This window comes from Arachis duranensis, unplaced genomic scaffold, assembly GCF_000817695.3.
Source record: "Arachis duranensis cultivar V14167 unplaced genomic scaffold, aradu.V14167.gnm2.J7QH unplaced_Scaffold_165934, whole genome shotgun sequence".
Classification (NCBI taxonomy): domain Eukaryota; kingdom Viridiplantae; phylum Streptophyta; class Magnoliopsida; order Fabales; family Fabaceae; genus Arachis; species Arachis duranensis.
In genome coordinates, this window is record NW_026264258.1 from 3,752,143 (window position 1) to 3,757,319 (window position 5,177).

Sequence of the window (5,177 nt, forward strand, 5' to 3'; positions counted from 1 at the left end):
AGTGTAAAAAAGGTTAAAATTAACTAAATATTTTTTAAAAAATTAAAAATATTCATAATTAAAAACATAATTATATCTTTAACCGCATGTATTTTCGAAAAAATATTTTATTAATTTTAATGTTTTTAACATGAAAATGACCTAATTATAAAATTAAAAGTAGTATAGAGATCTAATTGAAAAGAAAAAAAAGTATAGGAACCTAATTAAAAATTTAATAAAAATTATAGAGACTAACAGAATAATTAAACCTATCTAAAATCTAAATTATTTATTCTATAATATAAATTATAAAGAGAAATACTAGAAGGCCATCAAAATTTATTTTTTTAGCCATCAGTTAGTCATTAATATTTAAAAGTATGAGATACAATATAGTGTTAGATTACTAAAATAAAAGAATTAAAGTAAAAAAATTAAGTTGATGGCTAAGTGAATAAATAATGGCCAAAAACAATATGTTCCCTTAATATTTTCCAATTATAAATTCTAGCCCTAAATTAAACTCTAAACTCTCTAAAAAAGATGGGTTATAAAAAATAAATTTACCATAAAAAATTACTAATATTAGTTAATTAAAAATTAATTTCTTATACTTATACTAGGTTAATGTAGTTACTTATGATTATTATTAAAAATGAGCCTATTATGTAGGGTGGGCAAATTAAAAATCATAGACACCAGAAAATTGATTTTGTTACCGAACGCAAAAGGCGAATTTCTTAGTGAATTTCTTAGAGAATTTCTCAATTAGAAATATACTTTTTTTTCCAATAAATGATTATGGTTTAACTCTTAAAAAAGAGAAGTTAGATAATCACAAAGTTTATAGTCTACCGTATTCTACAACTTTCACAAATTAAGAACTAATTCATTGAGAGTTAAATTGGTTACCTATTAGTATATTATAGTATAATATAGTCTCAAAGACTATATATAATAGAATAATACCACCTCATTTTAGTAAAATTTTAGCAAAAAATTATTAGTATATACAATATGAAGGGTATTTATAAATTTAATTAATTAATATTATTGATATTATTATTAATATTAATTTTTAATATTAATAAACGGTTATTAATCGTTTAGTATTATTTCATTGAAGGGATATAATTTTTTAAAGATTATGTATATTTAAAACATTATATTTATTGGCTAAAAGGACACAACTCTTGAAGAATTGTGTATGTTCAAAATATTGTATCTATTGACAATAAAAAAGACACAACCATTTGTATACGTAACTAATCATAATTCCTATGTACAATATGTATAAAGAAGTTCTTGTCCACCATTTCAGAAACACAAGTACTAAGTATACATTTTAATCAACTATTAAGAGATTTTTTTGTTCAAGAGAGTTGAGAATTTTTTACTATTGCTAATTAAGAAATTCTTAGGTTTCATTGTGTCTTGGGAGAGTATTGTCATTAACCCTATAGCAACTAAGTGTGGGGACAAATATCTCTCTAAAGAAAGCGATCTAATCGTGCCTTGAAACCACTACACAAATATAAGATTTTGTCATCTTCTCATACAAATATACCCAACAATTTTAGAGAGATATTTCTTGAAGATGGCACAAGATCAAAACACTACGATCAAGGTTATGAATCAAGAGTTTGTTAAATTAGATCGCTTTGATGGAACGAACTTCAACCGTTGGAAAGACAAGATGATGTTTCTTCTTTCAGTTCTCAATCTTGCATATGTGATTGACCCAAAGACCACCAATTGCCGATGCCGCTGAAAATTCCACACCGGAAGAGAAAAATTGTTCAATTGAAGAAGAAACGTGATGAAGATACTTTTGCATGTCGAGGTCATATTCTTAATACTTTATCCGACCGACTCTATGATCTCTACATATCAATTCAATCACCATTAGAGATTTGAAAATTTTTGGAAGAAAAGTACAATACCGAACGACAAGGAACAGATAAGTTTATTATGATGAAATATTTTGAATTTATTATGAATGATACTATGCCTGTCATGGATCAAATTCATGAATTGCAAATCCTTGTAAGTAGACTTCGTGATCTACAAGTGATGATCTCTGAATCATTACAAGTTGGAGCAATTATTTTAAAATTGCCTTCATCTTGGAATGGTTATAGGAAGAAAATTTTACATTTTGGTGAGGACTTCACAATTGAGAAATTACTAAGGCATATACGTATACAGGAGGAAACTCGAAAACGTGATACTGTGTATCTTTCTCAAAGTTCTAAAGTGAATCATATTGGTGAAAACAACACCAATAAGAAAAAAAGAAAGTTATCTAAAGATTCAAAGCAAGATAAGAAGAGACAAAGATAGTGTTATCATTGTCACAAGAAAGGACACTATATCAAAGAATATAGACTTCTGAAAAAGAAAGCATCAAAGACCAATTTAGTGGAAGAGAAAGATCTAATTGCTATTGTTGCAGAAAAAGTACAAAACATGCATATTGGCATGGTTACAGAAGTTAACATAGCAACACAAGGAAAATCACTTGACTGGTGGTGAGATTTAGGGGCTACTATTCACGTTTGCAATGATTGCAACCAATTCAAAACATATAAAGAAGTGAACAATAGAGAGGTCTTAATGGGCAATGACAACTCAGCCAAAGTTTGTGGTCAAGGAACTGTGGAATTAAATTTTACATCTGGAAAGAAATTAAGTTTAATAAATATACTTCATGTTCCATATTTGAGAAAAAATTTAGTTTCTATTAGTCTCTTGTATAAGAGAGGATTCAAAGTTGTAATGGAATCCGATAAAGTGATCTTGCTTAAGAATGATGTATTCGTAAGAAAAGGATATTGCACTGAAGGCATGTTTAAACTTAGTATTAATAAAGTGAATGTTTCATTGTATGTTGTTGATTCTTGTGATTTATGGCATAGTAGATTAGCACACTTAAATTACAAATCAATTGAATATATGCAAAAGAATAACTATATTGATCTTAATAACAAGGATTTTAATAAGAAATGTGATATTTGCATACAATCCAAAATTACTAAGAAACCTTTTTCCTAAAGTTGAAAGAAATACACATTTATTAGAATTGATTCATAGTGATATTTGTGAACTAAATGGCAATATCACTAGAGGAGAAAAAAGATATTTTATAACCTTTATTGATGATAGTTCTATATTTACTTATGTGTATTTGCTTAGAAATAAAGATGAACCTTTTGAAATGTTTAAGAAATATAAAATGGAAGTAGAAAATATACATGATAAGAAAATAAAAGTTCTTCGTAGTGATCGAGATGGAGAATATTTTTCTAATGAATTTGATAACTTTTGTGAATTACATGGTATTGTGCATGAATCTTCCGCTCTATATACTCCGCAACAAAATGGTTTGGCGGAAAAAAAAACTGTACCTTAGTGGATATGGTTAATTCAATGTTACTAAATGCAAAATTGCCTTACAATTTATAGGGTGAAGCATTATTGACATCATGTCATATCCATAATAGGATACCATCAAGACATAGAAAGGTTTCTCCTTATGAAATTTGGAAAAGAAGGAAACCTAATTTAAATTATCTCAAAGTGTGGGGGTGTTTAACCTTTTATCGAGTTCTTGATCAAAAGATAACCAATTTGGGGCCAAGAGGCGTAAAAGGCACTTTTATAGGATATGCTCAAAATTCTAAAGCATATAAAATATTAGACTTAGTGTCTAATGTAGTTGTTGAATAAAGAGAGGTAGAATTTATTGAAAATAGATTTATCAATGATTCAACTTCTAATTCAGAGTATCCCCAAAATGATACTAATATTTCACAAGAAATAAATAATCAAAATAATAAGCGTCTAAGCGACAAAGAGTTGATTGAACCAAGGAAAAGCTTGAGAGTAAGAAAAGAAAAGGATTTGGGTCTTGATTTTATTTCTTATCAGGCTATTACCTTTTTGGTAGAAGGAATTAGGAATTCTGTAACAAACAAGATTCCTATTATTATGAACATAGAGGGTGATCCTCAAACATTCAAAGAGGCTATGGCTTCAAGAGATTCTGCTTTTTGGAAAGAAGCAATAAATGATGAAATGGACTTAATATTATCTAACAATACTTGGGGCTTGGTTGATTTGCCTCCAGGATCAAAGCCTATAGGATGTAAGTGGGTATTTAGAAGAAAGTATAACACTGATGGTTCATTACAAACCTTTAAAGAAAGGTTAGTGGCCAAGGGATTTAGACAACAAGAAGGTTTAGAATATTTTGATACCTACGCACCTGTGGCAAGAATGACTTCTATTAGGACTCTTATAGTATTAGCATCCATACATAAGTTTCATATACATCAAATGGATGTTAAAACGGCTTTTCTAAATGGAGATTTTAATGAAAAATTTTATATGGAGCAATCGGAAGGCTATGTGCTATCCGGAAATGAAAAGAAAGTTTGCAAATTAATTAAGTCTTTGTTTTGGCTAAAACAAGCGCCTAAACAATGGCATGAGAAGTTTGATTCAGTGGTGTTATCAAATGGCTTCTCATATAATAGTGCGGATAAATGTATTTACTCAAAATTTACTATAGATTATGGAGTAATCATTTGTTTATATATTGATGATATGTTAATAATCGGAACAAATTTAGAAGGAATTTATGTAACAAAGGAGTATCTAACTTCTAAATTCAAGATGAAGGATTTGAATGAAATAGATACAATATTAGGTATAAAGGTGCATAAGAATGAAGTTGGCTTTACTTTAAGTCAATCTCATTATATAAAAAAGATATTGAAAAAGTTTGATCATCTCACTATTAAAGAATCTAACACACCCTATAAATTAGAAGGAAACATGGGAAGCCCTATAGCACAATTAGAATATGCTAGTGCTATAGAAAGTTTAATGTATGTAATGCATTGTACTAGACCTGATATAGCATTTGCTGTGTGCAAATTATCAACGTTTACAAGAAAGCCTAGCAATCAACATTGAAAAGTTATAACAAGAGTTCTTGGTTATTTCAAGAAAACCATAAACTTGAGATTACATTATAGTGATTATCCCGCAGTTTTAGAAGGTTATTCCAACGCAAGTTGGATTACAAATCTTAGTGACAACAAATTCACTTCAGGATAGATTTTTACTATAGGTGGTGGAGCAATAAGTTGGGCCTCAAAGAAACAAACATGTATTACATATTCTACTAT